Source organism: Lycium barbarum, chromosome 5 (genome assembly GCF_019175385.1).
Source record: "Lycium barbarum isolate Lr01 chromosome 5, ASM1917538v2, whole genome shotgun sequence".
NCBI classification, from domain to species: domain Eukaryota; kingdom Viridiplantae; phylum Streptophyta; class Magnoliopsida; order Solanales; family Solanaceae; genus Lycium; species Lycium barbarum.
This window is the reverse complement of record NC_083341.1, coordinates 28,421,815-28,442,261: the sequence shown is the minus strand read 5'-3', so window position 1 is coordinate 28,442,261 and position 20,447 is coordinate 28,421,815.

Below are 20,447 nucleotides of genomic sequence, written 5' to 3'. Positions count from 1 at the left end.
TTATAAACATCATTTATATCGTATTTGTACTCTCAACACTTCAACATTTATGATTCAATCCACTATCATTCATTTATATCACTATTCACTCAATAATGACCCATTCGTATGTTCTTCTGCATTTTAAGTATCTAAGCCTTCCAATACCTTGAATCACGTTGTATAGTCATGAAACATACCTTAAATGATGATTGAACAGGCCTTGAGTTGAAATACTTCACTTAGCCAAAACCCTAGTGCCACCCTTTTAAGGATTTCTTGACTTAGATGATCCTTTGATGTGTTCTTACACTTGTTTTCATGAATTTAGTGGTGTTGATCTTGATGTTTCCTTTGATTCTCTTGAATTCTTATGGAGGAAATATTTGGAGAGTTTTAGAGCATTCTTGAGGTGTATGGATGAAAAATGAAGTGAAATGAGGCTTAAGTCCCTTTTAATGATCACTAAAATCTGATTTTTAATGAACTTTCGTCGGGGTGAACAGTGGTCGTAAACCACAGTTTACGGACCGTATTGTGGTTTACGGTCCGTCCTCCGCGATCATTTTTAAGCATTTCAAAAATAGAAAGTTTGGCTAAGGGACATGGCAGTTTACGACCGAGGTTTACCGTCCGTAAACCAGTTTACGGGCCGTCCTCCAAGTCGTATTTAGCCATTTCAACACTTGGCAGAAACTTTGGGATTTTGGAAGGCTGGAGGACGATTGCACTATACGGTCCGTAAATCACTTTACGGGCCGTATAGTGCCCTTTACGACCACTGAGCTGAAAACTCTCCGCCACTTCCTTATTTCCAAAAATTCATAATTAGCCATTCCTGACTTAGTAAAACATCATACACTCAAGCCCTTCATTGTTCTACTCATCACACAAGTACGGAAAAATTTTCGAGGTGTAACAGTTATTGCATATGCTTCGAGGTAGTTGCGGAAACATGAAAGGAACTATCCAACGCATGATCTTGAATTAGCTGCGGTTATTCATGCCTTGAAGATGTGGAGACATTATTTGTATGGTGTGCGCGTCGATATTTATACAGATCACAAAAGTCTTCAATATATTTTTAAGCAAAAGGAATTGAACCTGTGGCAGAGGCAGTGGTAAGAATTGTTAAAAGATTATGATGTGAATATTTTATACCACCCCGGAAAGACAAATGTAGTAGCAGATGCACTTAGCCGTCGATCAATGGGTAGTTTACGTGGAGTTCCTTCAGAGAAGCAAGAAATGGCTCGTGAGCTCCACCAACTATCTAATCTTGGAGTACGTGTAAAGTTTCATCTTTGAATATAGAAGTGAAGGAACGGCAATATGAATATTTTCAGTTAAGCCGCTACCGAGATCTATCTCATGAAAAGGAAAAATCTCTATTTAAAATTTCCATAGATGGGGTTCTTAGATATCGAGACAGGCTATGTGTACCGGATGTGGCAAATTTGTGCCAACGGATTTTAGAGGAAGCACATTATTCCCGGTATTCTATTCATCCAGGTGCAACCAAGATGTACCATGATCTTAAATTGATATATTGGTGGGATGGCATGAAGCGAGACATAGCAGAATTTGTGGCACAATGTCCGAATTGCCAGCAAGTAAAGGCCGAGCATCAAAATCCAGGAGGTTTATTGCAAGCAATGGAAATTCCTACGTGGAAATGGGAAATCATTAACATAAATTTTGTTGTGGGATTACCCCGTTCATGAGGGAAGTATGATTCTATATGGGTGATCGTGTATAGATTGACAAAAGCAGCCCATTTTCTCCCAGTTAGGACTACCTACCCAGCCGAAGAATATGCGAGGTTATATCTCAAGGAAGTTGTGCGACTTTATGGAATTCCTCTGGCCATTATCACAGACAGAGGGGCACAGTTTACAGCCAAGTTTTGGAAGTCTTTTCAAGAAGGTCTAGGCACTCAAGTAAAGCTTAGCACGACATTTCACCCGCAGACTGATGGACAAGCCGAGCGCACTATTCAGACCTTAGAGGATATGCTGCGAGCATGTGTGCTGGATTTCGGTGGAAGTTGGGATGATCACTTAACGCTGATTGAGTTTGCGTATAACAATAGCTATCATTCCAGCATTCAAATGGCTCCATACGAGGCCTTATATGGAAGGAAATGTAGATCTCCAGTTGGATGGTTTGAAACAGGAGAAGCACAATTGATAGGCCCCGAATTGATTCGGCAAGCGGTAGAAAAAGTTAAGGTGATCCGAGATCGATTGCTAATAGCCCAAAGCCACCAAAAGTCTTATGCAGACAATCGCCGACGAGACTTGGAATTTCATGTTGGCGATTAGGTGTTCCTAAAAGTGTCACCGATGAAGGGGGTGATGAGATTTGGCAAGAAAGGAAAGTTAAGCCCTAGATACATCGGACCCTATGAAATCATTAATAAGGTGGGTCAGACATCTTATGAATTGAAACTGCCTTTGGAGCTTGAATCGGTCCATCCAGTATTCTATGTTTCGATGCTCCGCAAGTGCATTGGAGACCCAACAAGAATAGTTCCGGTAGAGGAGACCCAACATACGAAGAAGTGCCTATTGCTATTCTATATAGGCAAGTGCGAAGGCTTCAGAGTAAAGAGGTTGCTTCAGTCAAAGTTCTATGGCGGAACAACAACCGGGAAGAAATGACTTGGGAGGCAGAGGAGAAGATGATATCCATGTACCCCTATTTGCTCCAATCCCCGAAAGAGATTCAAGATGAAACGTCGACAGTATAAGGTATGAATGCTTTATTTTTATATTTTTTGTCGTGTGTGGCCATAGATGTGTTGATATTGTGATGTAGCCCTATGAGGTGATGATATTATGGGTTGCTGTGACATGTCAGTAGTGCCAGATTACAGGGGAAACTCTGGCAAAATTTTTTTAGAATCCCGAGTGTTTAACATTCGAGGATGAATGTTCCAAAAGGAGGGAAGAATGTTACACCTCGAAAATTTTCCCGTTAAGCGTACAGTGAATAGGCTAACAAGGATATAGTGAATACGATGTTGTGGAGACGAGTGGTAACGTTCATTTGATTGGTACCGAGGTGTTGAACAACTGTTAAGAAGGTCCCGTAAGGATCGGAGATTAGATGAAGAGACAAAATAAGACTCAGTGAACTGGCGAATTATACGGTAGGTTATATGGACCGTATAATGGTTTTACAGGCGCATAATGTACCGTTAAAGTGTCACAGAAAGAAGTTGAGGAAAAGTGGGTTTTACGGTAGATTATACGGACCGTATAAAATTATACGGCCTGTCAAATGAACCGTCAAGTTGACACAAAAAGGGGTGATCACTGATTCAGTTTTACGGTCAATTATACAGACCGTATAAATTTATACGGACCGTATGATGGACCGTATAATAGAACATGGGAAAAGTAGTATAAACAAAGGAAGTGCTGCTCAATTTTTCCTAGAATTAACGATGCGCTCTTGTAGTCAATTAACTAATGTTAATTTGAATTCTCTCATGCCGGTAACGACGTGATATCGAAGGAGAACAAGTGAGTGATAGCTTAGTTAAACGACCATGGTATGTGAGGCTAGTCCTTTCCTTCTAATGGCATGAATCCTATAGGGCAAACTCTTTACCCTCTCCATGAGTTCCCATTTTCCGGAAAGTTAAAAGCCTATATTCATAAATGTCTATATAAGATAAGAGATACAGTATGATGATGCTATAATGATAATGATGTTATTTATTGCCTACACTCACCTTATGTGCTAGTTCCTTCAAGGTGAGGCAGAATGTCAGTAATTGCTCCATAATGGGATAGGGGGATCACGACCTTACGTCACCCCGATATAGTAAAGTTGATCTTGAGCCTTATGCACGTACTATGATAAGATAAGCATATGGTGATAAGCATATTACTATAAGTATTTTATGATAAGCATGACATGAGCATTTCACACCGTGCCTAGTTGGCTAGGCAGTCACCGCCAAGGCAGGCAGCTATACGTGTCACGACCCAACCCCGTAGGCCGTGACTAGTGCCCGATCTGGGCACCCAAACCCCTCTATCAAATGCATTCAAGTAAATAGCAGAAGCCGACAAGGCTATATTCCAAATGTAGATAATTTCCAGAAAAATTTCGGCAGAGTTTCCTTTGTTTTACAGACTATCCAAAATAACCCTGTACACAACAAACACCAACAAGGCCACACAGGGCTAACAAAGCAACGTATAAACATATGCGGACCGGCCGCCTCGGCGTGTGGGATCGCCCAAACAACATAGACACATATCCATACAGAAAGACCCTAACCCACAAACATGTCCACATACCTCTAAACAGACCGACAGAATCATATGACGGGACAGGGCCCCCACCGTACCCAAATAGTCAGATATACAGAAATATATATACATAGCAAAAGATGTATGTACCAAAAGTGGACTCCGGATCAAAGGGAGTACTCCGAAATAGCAGAAAGTGGAGCCTACAGTGGTGGATCACCGGCGTCTGTACCTGCGGGCATGAAACGCAGCCCCCGAGGAAAGGGGGTCAGTACGAAAGATGTACTGAGTATGTAAAGCATAGAGTACAGAAATATGGGCCACAACTGAAAGCAAACAGATACAAAGGGAAGTACTGAATGATATATCAAAATTTGTATCAAAACATTTATACATAATGCAGATAAAATCATGCAAGGCTCAGGAACGTGGTCACCACTCCGACGCTGGTGCCATACACAGCATAACACCAGAAGGTTCAGATCTCCGTACATCCCCGAGCACACAAATCAGCATAACATATCACCAGCCATATCACAGCATAACTCCAAACGAAACCTGGCCCTATGGCGAGGTCTCGGGAACCGTAACACAACATACGGCCGAATTTATCATAGTACGCACGACTCATAACCGGCCCGGGAACCGGTGAACGAATCATAATAAGGGCACGAGCGGAGTCGTGAGCAAACAATGCAATTTGTATGTCAAAATATTCTTTAGAACTTGATAAAATCATAAGTCAAGTCTTTAGTAAAAATAGTCGAACAATTAGTTAGTACGGAGTTCATTTTACAAAAGTGCTCCCGAAATGGTATTTATAACACAAAACATAGTTTAGCATATTGTGTTAATCAAAACATTATTTTATAACAGACGATTTCACAGTTAAAGGTCCCTTGTCAAACTTTTACAAAAAGAGAGCCTAATAGAACAAACAAGGCATCTCTGGGTTAGTGGGCCCACCTCGGGTCAAGTCGAGGTGGCGGACAAGAATCACGGACATTTGGGGCCTATGAGATCATACATAAAGGTTTCGAAGTGATCCGACGACGTTTGTATAATTTTCAGACACTTGGTTCCTTTCTAGCCAAAATAAGGTCTTTAAGCTTCAATTCAATTGAATGAATAGTAGACATTTTATAATTCGGATTTCGAGGAGCAGGATTGCTCCCGGGGTTCCGATATCAACCTAGCATACCTAAGACATGCCAAAAGAAGGAGTGGGTAGCCTTACATACCTTATATACGACTTACGCTCGCCCAAAACTTACGTCCCGTTTCGCTCAGAATCTGCAAATGGTCAAAGTTACCAATTAGGGATTTCAAGGCTTAAGAATTTGCTTAACTTCATTTTTGTCTACCGAAATTTCGGCAGCATTTCCCCTATATATATAACACCCCCGAGACTTAGCTCGACTCAATATACATCAACACAACAGCCCACAATATCACAAACATCATAAGTCGCAACAAAATAAGTCTAACGTCAATATTCTTTTTTTTTACATAAATCGACAACTTTCATTCAAACTTCACAATACCAAACTAATGTCCACATTATTGTATCCATTTACTCATTCAAGGTTATTAAAACACATTCCAATAATATTCCGAGCAATATACACAAGTTCGAATGATTCGTCACTTTCCATATTCCATCCGAAACGTCAACAACTACGACGAACATACTAACTCGCATTGTTTCATTCCAAATTCATTAACAACAACCATAATCCACATTTAAAGTCTTACTTTCACAATTATATAAGAATATACAACAATCATATAAATTCCCATAAGAACCCGCAACCATTTTCAATGCGAATTCAACTCATTAAACATTCATTTACGCCATAAATGCCATAACGACACAACTAACGAACTAAAGAGAATTCAATTCATCTTCCCTACCAAACTAGCATGGCCCACGGCCAACACTAATCCACACACACTCACGTCATGCAGATACACACCAAAATACCATATTCTTCATGCAACTCTAATCACTATAACACATATACTCATTTCATAACATAAAAATATGGAATTCTCACCTTTTTCTTGAAATTCTGACTTGCCGCAAACGTGATTCTTCCGCCAAACTAATTATATCACGTTGAAGAGCGTCTTGCACTTGCTACAACTACAAGAAGAACAAGACTTTTTGATCACAATCAAAGGCTAGAGATTTTATTTTTCTTTTTCTCCTAGTTTCGGCCGAGTGCTTTTCTTGGCTCTTCAAGGGTTTTGTTTTGTTATGTTCTTGATCTTTCTATGGATAGAAATGGATATATACCTTAATTAATTAAGTGGTCACATGGAAATCACATGACCACTTAAAATGGGGCTTGGGCCTTGGCCTTTGGCCGGCCACCCCTAACACTTGGGCCTCAATTTTTGTTCAATTTTTCTTAGCCCAATTCGAAAAAAATCTCGTTTTGAAATTCCCGAAACTAATTTCCGAAATTCCAATTTTTGCCCTTGGACTTCCTTCACATTTCCACACCAATATTTTCATAGACAACATAGACATTTTAACTAAAATCAATTATTTCCTTATAACATGCAAGTCTTAATTATTTTCACGATTTCCGATTATGCGAAAACACGGGATATAACATTCTCCCCCCCTTAAGAACATTCGTCCCCGAATGTTAAATTTGGCTTATAATATAACGGGGGAGTCCCTGTGTATATTGGCATACGTAATTCATTTTGTCAATCAACACAACAAACTGAAAAGTTTAGATTACCTGTGGACGTCGGGAACAAGTGGGGGTATTTCTTCTTCATCTCATCCTCTGACTCCCAGGTCATTTCTTCCCGGTTGTTGTTGCGCCACAGGACTTTAACAGAAGGCACTTCCTTAGTGCGTAGTCTCCGTACCTGTCGGTCCAAAATGGTTATAGGCTGCTCCTCATAAGACAAGTGCTCCGTTACCTGAATATCGTCCACTGGGAATACCCTGGAAGGATCAACAATACATTTTCGCTGCGTAGACACATGAAATACCGGGTGTACGACCTCCAAATCGGATGGTAAGTTTAGCTCATAGGCGACCACGCCTATCTTTCGAACAATCTGGTATGGCCCGATATATCACGGGCTCAACTTACCCTTTTTACCGAATCTCATAACACCCTTCATAGGCGACACCTTCAGAAATACCCAGCCGCCAATCCGGAACTCTAACGGTCGACGTCGTCTATCTGCATAAGCTTTCTGTAGAGTCTGTGCAGCCAACAATCTCTCCCGAATAAGTTTCACTTTATCTACTGCTTCCTGGATCACATCTGGCCCAATTAATTTAGTTTCGCCCACATCGAACCAACCAATAGGAGATCTGGATTTTCTACCATAAAGGGCTTCGTACGGTGCCATCTGAATGCTGGAGTGATAACTATTATTATAGGCAAATTCAATAAGCGGGAAATGATCATCCCAGCTGCCTCTGAAATCAATAACGCAGGCCCGCAACATATCTTCTAGCGTCTGAATAGTGCGCTCGGCCTGCCCGTCGGACTAAGGATGAAAAGCTGTACTGAGGCTCACCTGAGTCCCTAATCCCTCCAGAAATTTGCCGTAAATTGGGCACCCCGGTCAGTAATAATAGATACAGGGACTCCGTGAAGTCTGACTATCTTTCTGATGTACAATCTAGCGTAGTCCTCAGCCGAATAAGTAGTCCGGACTGGAAGAAAATGGGCTGATTTCGTCAATCTGTCAACAATAACCCAAATAGAATCATACCTGCGTGGAGTGCGCGGTAACCCAACGACGAAATCCATATTAATCATCTCCCATTTCCAGGCTGGAATTTCCATCTCCTGTAATAACCCACCGGGCTTCTGGTGTTCAATTTTAACCTGCTGGCAATTCGGGCACTGACTAACGAACTCTGCAATATCTTTCTTCATACCGTCCCACCAATACAAACTTCTGAGATCATGATACATTATAGTGGAACCAGGATGAACAGAATACCGCGCATTATGCGCCTCGCCCATGATTTGTCGCCGTAAGCCTGCAACATCCGAAATACAGAATCTGCCTTCATATAATAATACCCCTTCAGGTGAAATTTCAAACGGAGTCTTGTCTTTATTAAGGGCCACATCTCTGTACTGAACCAGGATAGGATCTTCAAACTGACGCTGCTTTACCACTGCTATAATAGATGATTCAGCAACTGCACGAACAGAAATCCTAGAATCTCCAGAATCTGCCAAACGAACTCCAAGGCTGGCCAACTGATGAATTTCACGAACCAAGTCTTTCTTATCAGATGGTACATCAGCTAAACTGCCCATGGACTTGAGGCTAAGTGCATCCGCTACCACATTGGCTTTTCCAGGATGATACAGAATATCAACGTCATAATCTTTCAATAATTCAAGCCATCTTCTCTGCCGCAAATTTAGTTCTTTCTGCTTAAAAATATACTGGAGACTCTTATGGTCCGTATAAATATCAACGTGGACCCCATATAAATAATGCCGCTAAATCTTCAAAGCATGAATCACCGCGGCTAACTCAAGATCATGAGTGGGATAATTCTTCTCGTGCGGTCTGAGCTGCCGGGAAGCATAGGCTATGACTCGACCGTGCTGCATCAACACGCAACCTATCCCAATACCAGAGGCATCACAGAAGACAATATACCCATCTGATCCTTCTGGAAGAGCTAACACTGGGGCTGTAATTAATTTTTCTTTCAACAGCTGGAAACTGCGCTCGCAGGCATCTGTCCACTGAAATTTCGCTGCTTTCTGAGTAAGCTTCGTCAGTGATGCTGCAATAGAAGAAATTTTTTCCACGAACTTGCGATAATATCCGGCTAACCCCAGAAAACTGCGCACCTCTGTCGGTGTAGTAGGCCTGGGCCAATTCTGTACAGCTTCAATTTTCTGCGTATCGACCCGAATACCGTCTGCTCCGACAATATGCCCCAAGAAAGCCACAGAAGTTAACCAGAATTCACATTTGGAAAATTTAGCATATAATTTCTGTTGGCGAAGAATACCAAGTACCGTCCTCAAATGATCTGAATGCTCCTCTGCTGATCGCGAGTAAATCAGAATATCATCAATAAACACAATCACGAACATATCCAAGAAAGGCCGAAATACTCGATTCATCAGATCCATAAATACCGCTGGAGCATTAGTCAACCCGAAAGACATGACTCTGAATTCATAATGCCCGTACCGGGTCCTGAAAGCAGTCTTCGGGATATCTGATTCTCGCACTCGCACCTGATGATAACCCGAGCGCAAATCTATCTTTGAAAAATATTTAGAACCCTGTAACTGGTCAAACAAATCATCAATCTGGGGGAGGGGATATTTATTCTTTATAGTCACCTTATTTAGTTGCCGATAATCAATACACATTCGCAGTGACCCGTCTTTCTTTCTTACAAATAATACCGGCGCTCCACAGGGTAATGTACTGGGTCTGATAAAGCCTTTATCTAACAAATCTTTCAGCTGTTCTTTCAACTCCTTCAATTCAGCCGGCGCCATTCTGTACGGAGGGATAGATATAGGTTGCGTATCCGGTAACAAGTCTATAGCGAAATCTATCTCCCGTTCAGGCGGAAGACCCAGAAGCTCATCAGGAAATACGTCTGGGAATTCATTAACGACCGGAACAGACTGAATGGTAGGTGTCTCAGCTGTAGTGTCATGCACATGAACCAAGTGATAGATATAGCCTTCCTAAATCATCTTCTTAGCCTTGAGGTTAAACACAACTCAAGAAGGACCCTTGAGCCAAATCCAAGTGTAAGCCCTCCAAAAAGATGTTTTTAAGTTACGTTTTCGGGTGATCTGACTTTGGGAGGCCATAACCCCATCATTATTTGGGAATTTAGGAAAACTCCTAAAATGAAAGTTGTAGATAATTGAAATAAATTTCCAACCATAGGTCGTGGGCTTGTATGTGAGATCGGGATAAAGAATTATGGACATTTTAAGGCAGAAAGGTCAAGCTGGGCAGTGAAATGGGCCAAACCTGATTCCAAGTCGGGTCAGGCCCATTTCCCTTGCTATTTAAGGGAAATTTTCAGCTTATCTTCCTCATCTTCATACCAGAAAAATCCAAAAAATTCTAGAGAGAGGGAAGAGAGCTTTTAGAGAGAGAAACCAAATTTTGATCACAATCTGAGCCCCGAATCCCGAAGCTCATGAAGAGAAAAGTGTTGTACGTTGCGTTGCCTGCAATTTGAGCTAAAAATCAGCCAAGAAGAAGAGTGTTAACGTGGTTGCTGCATACTTAAGGTAAGATTAAGGTCCCTTTTTCATTGTTAATAAGTTTATTTAGAGTTTTAACGGATTAGAACGGAGAAAATAGCGTTATAAATTCGTTTGTTGTTTTGTTGAGATTTATGGATCGGGGGCTGTTTTAGTTGGATTAAATGGATGGAATTAGCTGAGTTATGATGTATAATAATTGTTGATGTTGTTGACAAGTTGCTGTTCTTGAATTTGAGAGAATAAAGTGTATGAAGATATCATATACAAAGCGTATATCGGGCTGTTTTTATATGATTTTCGTGGCTGTTTTGTGACAATATTTTGGGGCTGTTTGGTGGTTGTTATGAATTGTTTTGTGGGCTGGAATATCGTGGGATTGGCTGTAGTTGTTGTTGTTGTTGTTGTTGTGTTTGTTGTTATACTATAGATATATGAAAATAAAGAAGTGTATACAAGCATTGGTATGCGAATGTATATTGGGCTGTTTTGGAAGTGATTTAAGAATGGATTTAATTCTAGTTTGATATGAAATTATTGGTGTTGTTGTTGTTGGTATTTTGATTGATGTTTGGCTAAATTGGAATCTCGAGGATTGTTAAGTTTTCGGGGGAAATGCTGCCCGAATTTCGTTAAGTTTCATTCGTACTTTGATTGGTTAGTAAGTGATGTGGATGATCTAACTGTGGCTTATGTTATCTTAATTTTAGACCTACGAGCTCGAGAAGTAGACGTTGGACATTTAAATAAGCGTTAAAGGTATGTAAAGCTAACCCTTCCTTCTTTTTGGCCTGATCTTTATGAAACAAACGGATGACGTATATATGACTCCAAAGAAGCTCCTATTCTTAGAGACACTAGGATGGCTAATGTTCTTGATTCCTAGAACTTATCTTATTATGTCCTGATACGTGTCTATGATTCTAGAAGTCCTATTTTGATATAATCCATTGTGACATTCGAAGGGTACTTGATATGATTATCGTCTTGATTTTCAAATGATAGTTCATTTTGATTATTCTATCGAGTCTCAGATATGACTTAGTTTGCATATGGTTGCTCACTACTCTGCTCGTGCATGCCTCAATATACTTTCACCGAGTCCCGGGCCGGGTTTGTTTTCGTGCACAGTTTCACTGCATTGTTCATCGAGTTCCTCACTAGAGGGCCGGGTATGGTATATATATATATATATATATATGATGACATGATGATATGATGATATAATGATATGATTATGGCGCCAAGGATGGCATGTGAGGACTTTATCCACCGAGTCCCATAATGGGCCGGGTATGATATATGATATTGATATGCATGATCTATATTTCATAAGGCAAGTGTATTGGTATTTTGAATGTCATACCTGTCTCCTGTGATCTCTATTTCAGTCATGATCCTCTTTATTGTATTTCATGCTTTATATACTCAGTACATATCTCGTACTGACCCCCTTTCTCCGTGGGGTTGCGTTTCATGCCCGCAGGTACAGATACTCGATTTCGTGATCCTCCAGCTTAGGATTTCCACTCAACTGTCTTGGAGAGCTCCATTGTTCCGGAGCCTATACTTTTGGTACAGATCTTTGATATATATATATATATATGTTTATCCAGGGGTACGGCGGGGCCCTGTCCCGTCATATTTCACTATCGATACTCTTAGAGGTCTGTAGACATATGTGTGGGTTGTGTATAAGTTTTGTTCAGTTGTGTCTATATGGCTTACGTATGGTATTGACATGTAGTGACAGCCTTGTCGGCTTGTGTATGGTATTGATATGTTGTGGCAGCCTTGTCGGCTTGCGTATCGTACTATGTATTGATTAATTGTGACTCCCCAGGAGACAGGTTATTTGGACACACACACACACACATATATATATATATATATATATATATGATGGCGTTATGAACCTTTGGAGTTCTTTTGCAAGTTTCCATATTATTCTCAGATTCAGTTTGACTATATCTAACAGGTACGTATACGAGTGTCCAGCTCGGGCACTAGTCATGGCCCACGGGGCTGGGTCGTGACAGGGTTTTTGGGTTTTCTTCTATAATGAACTTATGGTTATAAAACCTTGATTTGCTGGTGGATTTAGATTGGGTAAGCATGGAATTGATGGATAATAGCTATAGTAACTTGAATATTCCATTTCTAAGGCTTAATTTGTGAATTAAAGGCTAGGGTTTATACCCAAATTTGGGGATTTTTTATATAATCCGAATTTTGAGTAATAGTTCACTAAATTAATTGATTATTAATGGGAATTGAACATCTAGAACACTAATTCCATGGTGAGAGCTTTTGATTATTATTTTTACTTTATTAGTTTATGAACCCTAGTTTATGGGTTGGCATTTGGGGATTTAATAAGAGTTAAGTTTATTAAATGCCTTCTTTTTATTTCTAATTCCGCACTCGAGTATCTAGACTATGATTGTCTTGAGGATCAATGTAAAGGAAGGGCATAAGTTTGACTCGAGATTGTTGCTCGGCCAGCCAGGTAGGTTACGGCTTACCTTTGTGGTGAGACTTCAACTAGCGAAGAGTATATTTAGATAATATTGTCGGAGATTCATGTAAACCTTCGAGTATGAAGTTTGGGTTGGATGTTGCCTTAGGGTTTGGTATTGCTTATGACTTGTTTGATCGGTCTTGTAGCCTGTAGACTCCATAGGACCTTGTTTGGTACGTTTCGTATAAATAGGTGGATTGTTTGTGAATTCGGAGTCAAACGGAAGGACGAAATTACTTGATATTGATACTAGTACTTAGTATACGCCTTGTTATTGTATAGCAATCTTGGGATATTTTACCCTTATTGTTATGAAAATTGGAGATTCATTATGATTACCCTGTGGATCATTGTTGATGATATTGGTGCGCTTTGTATGGCACGGTTGTGTATCATTTGTGATATTGGTGCACTATGTTTGGCACGGCTTGAACTTGATATTGTTCTGGATTGTACTTGCATGGTTCCATATTCATACTTATATTCATGGCATATAGATTATTGAGTCATCCTAGGCTTGTGATACGGGATGACAGGTCATCCTAGGTTGTGTGATATGGAATGACCAAGATGGAAATACTTATACTAAATTGTTAGACTTTGTGATTGGTACTGACCATAGAAATGAGAAGGAACCATTGATGACCATAATACTGTGAGATTTGATTATTAGTAGAATTAAGAGTTGTAACTGCATTGTGGTTTATCTTGTTGCCTTGATGATGATATTACTTGTGTGCCCCTGCGTGACACGGTTGGTTGATATGATTCATTGATATTGTACTTGCATCATATTCATACTACAAACATTATTGCATTGGATACTGAGTCATCACTGGGCAGTTTGCGGAGTGACCGATATTCTTCTAAGGCATATTTGATATTGAGTCATCTCTGGGCTGTGTGCGGAGTGACTAATATGGAACACTGATATTATGAGATTTTCGGATATTTGGTCCTTTGAGCTGTGTGCGGAGTGAAAGTGCTTGGTCTTCGCGGGTCCCCCAGGGGTTGTGCTCCAAGGCATGGAGGTATTCTGTCGTCGGAGTACAAGAGTACAAGCATTGCATTGCATCGCATCGCATTCATACCTTATATGGCATTGTTTTGATTATACTTCTTGGTTGATTATGACTTGGTTATGGCATTGGTTGTACTTCTTGGCTGTTTATGAGTTAGACTACGTTAGTTGGATTGTGCTAGTAGACTTGTTTGATATATGTGAATAGATGGGATAATTGAGATTAGTTGCTATAACATAAGGTTGGATATGAACGGTGATTTCGTGGAAAAGCATAACTTGTACTCTATCGTTTACTTACCTTCTTTTACCGTATTATCTTTATATATGTCAACTAGTCTTAGTTGACCTATGATACCTACCAGTACTGTTGTTTTGTACTGACCTACGCTTGCTGCATTCTTTTATGGATGCAGAGTATTAGACAGGTTCACTCTTTTCCCTCGCGGCTGATCGGCGAGGCTGCTGTAGAGTCATTCCAGGGTGAGCATGATGACGGCCACTGCCTGGATGTTCTGTTCCTTACTTACTTGTCTTACTCTTATTTCGAGACAATTGTATTATGAGACTTTTTCATCTTCAGACTTGTAGTATTTAGTTAGTGCACTTGTATGACCAGACCAGATACTGGGGTGGTTTATGATTACTTCCGCATTTATTATATATTCAAATGACAGGCTTTGTTGCTTTATTTTCTTCCGCTATATATATACTGGGTTTGTGAATGTTGAATTCAGGGTTCGCCTACCGAGGTGAGATAGGTAGGTGCCCACGCGACTTAGTGAAATTGGGTCGTGACTGTTTTAAAGCTTTTTTCCTTTGTGTTGCTTAATCATTGGGGTTTAAGGAGAAAGGAATCTCTAACGCCAATCTCTATATTTGGCTGCACGCAAAAGAGGTAACTTTCTTCCCTTTTATTTATTTTCGCATTTTTTCCTTGATAAGTGTTTATGTGTGTTAGTTTCTGGTTTAAGCTTAGTTTTTGTTTCCTGTTTTAATATGCTTGGTCTTTATATGTTCTGGTTTAGTTAATAGTCTGTCTATTTATCAGTGTCTTGTTGGATTTGATAGTTTGTATATATTGCAAATATGTTAGATTAAGTTAGTTTAAAACTATTCATGCCTGCTTATTGTAAGTACTTGTGAGTTGGTTGTTAATCTAGCATGATAGGTGGTGTAGCATTTTAGGGCTTGTTTTATTTACAATCAGTATTGTATCACTGCTTATCATGGTTTGAGAGACCCCTTTTAATGATTAACTAGCTTAAACCTCATTGTGTGTTGGAACTAGTTAAATGCTATCATGATCAATCCTTAAGGGTATACATGTATGCTCAGATGTTAGCATAAACAACCCCCATGAATCTATAAATCTCTTTATCATTTGAATGGTCCTCATACGCAATATCATTGCCCAATTCAGATTGTTTGGGGTCTGTTATTATCCATGATTAACTTCAAACAAGTTTTGATTACCTATACATGCATATCAAGGTTATATCCTAGAGGTTAAGTTGGATTTTAGGTGTGTATGTATAATTTGGAACCTAAGCATGTTTATTTAACTATTGAAATGCCTAAGTGTGATAGCCTCTGAGAGTCTATGTGTCTGCTTCTAATATTTTCATTAGTGCACTTAAGACATGGCCTGATCATTTGCTTTGCTCTAAAACTTTGAAGTACTCTCCTCTTAGCTGATTTGTATAAAATGGGAAACATGCCTTTGTATGATCAATGATGCTCTATGCTCCTCTTTTTGCCTAAAATTTGTCTATAACTACTGCAAGTGTTTCTGTTTGAGTAGGTCATATCATTTGTAGTAAAATCAAGTATGGTTGTCTGTTTGCTGGCTTAAGGAAGCTTAAACTTCTTTGGAGGTGACATGTTTGACCCTGTGTTTTGCTTCTTGAGACTTTATTTTGTCTGTTAGATCTAAGTGGTCCATTTACATACTAATGTTCAACCTCCTGCCTGATTCATGTCCGTAGTTTTGCTCAATTTAAACATTGCCTTAGATGCTTCATTGAACCTGCTATGAGCCCTAGCCTAATTTTTTTGAAAATGACACTTAGTTTAATAGTAGTTATTATTAGTTCAATAGGTGGAGCCTATGCCTGCTTATGCAAGTTTATTATTAGCTCAATAGGTGGAGCCTATGCCTGTTTATGCATTTCATGAAATGTGCTAAGACTGTCCTTAGGTTCAAACCATCTAGTTTTCCTTGTTTGATGTCTGATTGCTGGAATGAAACCTGTTTGTATGCATTCAGAGACCATGTTAATACTCATGATCCCATATTGAGCTATTTGTTGTAGCATTGCACCTTTGCTTCAGCCTAATTCTATTAGTATTTGTTTTCCATTTGTAAATCATGATAACATCTGAATTTAACTAAGTATAAGACTTGGCTGTATATTGAGTGGTTGTCACTTGGGTTATATGAAACCATGGGTGTTACTTACCCGGGGCTAGGAAGAAGAAAGGAAACGCTTTGAGTTTCTTGCCAAACTCAGCCTAGTATTAATTCTAGGCTGCTGGGGTTCCCCCATGTGTGACTCATACACCATGGGACCTTCCAGAACTAAAATGAGGAATATTACATGTAATAGACATGCCAAAGGTATCTTGAAGTGCATGCATATGTTTGATAAGAATTTGCTGATGCTTATGTCATGTTCTACATGAAAAGTTTGATGGCACTAGGGTCTGTGTAAAAAGTATAGCGTCTGAGTCTATTCCTTTGTTAAATCTGAAAAAAACTTAAAATGACTTATTCTTTAAATGGTATATCCTTGTTTTTTGTTGGTCTCTCAATCCTGAATACTTTGTGTATCGTCTATACTATATCCTCTTCTCTTCTTTGGAATTCATCCTTGTACCCCTTCGAATGGCGTCATAATATGTTAAATGCAATAAAAGTTAGTCTCTCTGAGTTTGAGTGTACATTTTTACCTGAATTAAGATATACTATACATGGGATACACCTAAATATACCAGGTGTACACAGTTTCTGTATACCTTTGGTATATAGGAACTTGTATATTTAGTATAAATATGGTATATCATCCATGTGGGTTCTGGAAATCTAATGCATGCAAAGTAATAATTTCTGATTCGAGCTTTGTTTTCTTTCTCTAATTGGTTGATGTGTTGGGCTGTACTTTGGCATACTTCAGTTAGTCTATGGTTGGGCCTTCTTCCCTTGCTATCCTTCTCCGAATTAGGCATGTTTGGCTCCAAATTATTTCTTTGTGTTTATAACTTGGGATGGACCTATTCTTTTGCATATGTTAACTGTTTGAGCGTATTGATACGTATGTGTGCACCTTTAATAGATGTATATGTATACTTAGTCTACATTAGACAAGTTATTGAGTTCTAGATACTTTCTAACCATTATTTTCCTTTTCCCCTTTTTTCTGTTTGCATGTGAAAACAACGCGGGCCATTTGGGCTGATCTTCCCTGTGAAACATGTAACAACTCGTTTGGTTGTTATTGCATTTCGGCCCTTTTGACCCTTTCCCGAGCTTTGTTAGCTCATTTTTTACCCGAGGGACCATTGACACACTTCACGATGTGCTTGGATATGATTTGGGTGACATTTGTGAAATTTGGGCATAAAGCGAAAAAGAATTGACTCAAAGTTGACTTTTGGGTAAACAGACCTTTTTTAAAAAATTGTCGATTCCGAGAGGTCCGGATGGTCTTTTAGAACTTATGTGTATATATGGTTCGATTCCCAATGCACTCGGGGTGCATTTTGGGGCTTGGGTTGGGAAGTTGAAATTGAGGTATCGAGGGTTGACTCGATCAACGAGACCTCCGTTGGGAATAACTAGTATGTTTTTATGTGCATATGTGCATGTGGATTGTGAGCAGATGGCCTCGGGAGTTCGTTGGAGCTTCAGATGATTTTTTTGGGATTTCTGGTACTGGTGTACTTCAGGGCTGCACTAGCACTGTCCCAACGACCCCGCCATAGAGGTGGGATGGCCACTGGGGCGGCTAAGCTCTGTTATGGCCTGACCGTCCCGACGGTCTGAGTGGACACCCAGGCGGTGCTGTCGTAGTGGTCCCAATGCCACGGTATCGGTATTGGGCCTGTTATATTCACTAATTGTGTATTAAAAAGCCCTTAGTCCCTCATTTATTTTTATTCCGAAAACTAAGCTCTTGGGAACAATTCTAGAGGATTCTTGGAGAAGATTCTTGGTGGTAAGTCCTTCTAACCCCTTTGCTATTTCATAATCCCTAATTATCATAGAATCTTGTTTCCTTGTTAGTTCCTTAGTAATGGAAGATTAAAAGTGGCTTTAATGGATATTCTATCTAGGCTTATAAATGATGAAATTGATTAGGTTTATGCTAGATTATGATGTATCTAAGGTTGTTAATCATATACCTTCCATTATTAGTGTTAAATTCTTGAATTTAAAAGTTAGGGTTTATACCCAAAATTGGGGGTTTTTCTTGGATTTAAAAATTGGATGAATCCTTTAGTTAATTTAGCAATTAGTTGATGGGTTTTGATCACCTAGTGTTTAATTGGATAATTTATCCCCGAATCTCCCGTTTTGACCTCGCGGGCCCCTTTTCCCCAAATTCTAGGGTTGGTTTTTGACCTAATTTCAATGATAGCAATATAGGTATCGATTTTCATGATTTCTAATCTAGATTTCAAATATGCCTAGACTTTCTTAATCTTGAGGCTCAGCGGAAAGGGAAGGCTAAGGAGTGATTGTTGGAGTTATTGTTGTTCGGCCATCTAGGTAGGTTATGGCTTACCCTTGGTGATACTTCATTTAGAAAAGCATATATTTAGATTATATTGTCGGAGAAAGCATGTAAACCTTCGGGTATGAAGTTGGGTTTGATATTGTCTTAGGTTGGACCCTGTTGTGTTGTGACTTGATTCGTTCTATTGTTGTTGGCTTGATGCCACGTGGTAATAGTAGATATTGGAGACTATTGACATATCTTGTTCATGATATTGTAGTGTCTTACTTGTTGATGCTTGATACGAGGATAGTGATATGAGGATAGTGTTCTCCTATGGCTTATTGTGTAGCCTTTTCATGATATTACTTATGTGCCCTGTGTGGTACTATTGGGATTGAATTGGTTGTTGATATTTCATTGCATTGCATTCATAAATATTTCCATGATACATTGATGTTGCATGGTTATGGTACTGATGATGATAAATGAGAGAGTGTAGCCTCTGAGGTCCTTGCCGGAGAGGGTGAAAAAAAGATGAGAGTCTGTGATCCGAGGTCATGTACCGGAGCGGAATGAGTGTTGATAAGAGATCTTGTTGTTGTCATCTGCATACTTGAATAATACATTGAACACTTATCTTGCATATATATATAAGGCACAATTGACAGGGGGTGACGATGTGGCCTATGTTGTTTTTGAAATACTTGGGAGGTTTTATACTAATTGTGCGACCATTCTATGTTGTGTGACACAGGATGGTCGGCAGGCTTGAAGGGTGGAAAGGTCATCTCTAGGCTGTGTGTTATGGAGCGACATGGTACATGGACTTCGCGGGTCCCCCATGGGTTGTGCTACCGAGACGTCGATATTTCCGTTCGGAGTACATGTGTACACAACATTGCATTGCATATACATTTCATACATCATTGCATTGCATTACACTTTGGCTTTTGTTGTGATGTTCTTATGATGTACTTGTGATATACAGATTCGGACTGAGTAATTGGAGACTTGAAACAATTGGATTTAGATGCTAAACATAAGTGATGACGTGTACTTAGTTCTGACTTGTGGTTGACTTATACTTGTTGATTTATCAGCTTATCTTGCTTTATTGTCTGAATTATGTTAGCTAAACTTAGTCGGCCTATGATACCTACCAGTACTATGGTTTTGTACTGACCTGCACTTGCCGCATTCTTTTATGAATCCATAATACAATGTTGGATCTACCTCTGTTTCTCGTTGCTGATAGTCGCTCCGAGATTTTCTTAGAGTCCACGGGGTGAGCACGAGACGTCCGCCATCTTGAAGTCTCTTCTTTATTTGTCTTATTTTCTATTCTGAGACATACTCAGACTTGATGTATTATTGATATTCCAAACTTGTAGATTCTAGTTAGATGCTCTTCTATGGATTAGACCAAACTATGGGGTGTATTTTCTTACTTCCGCATATCTTCTATACTATTACCATTAGACTTACGTGATTTTATTCTTTCCGCTTATTTAATTAATGGTTGTGTTTTTCTATTGTTGGGTTGAGGATTCACCTACCGAGGTGGAAAAGGTAGGCGCCCGTACGAGTTAGTTGAATTAGGTCATGAAAAAACAAAACCTGTTGGGCCGAGGCTCAACCTCTATGTCTTTGATCGAGTCCGCATAAATGTAAAGGAAGCTA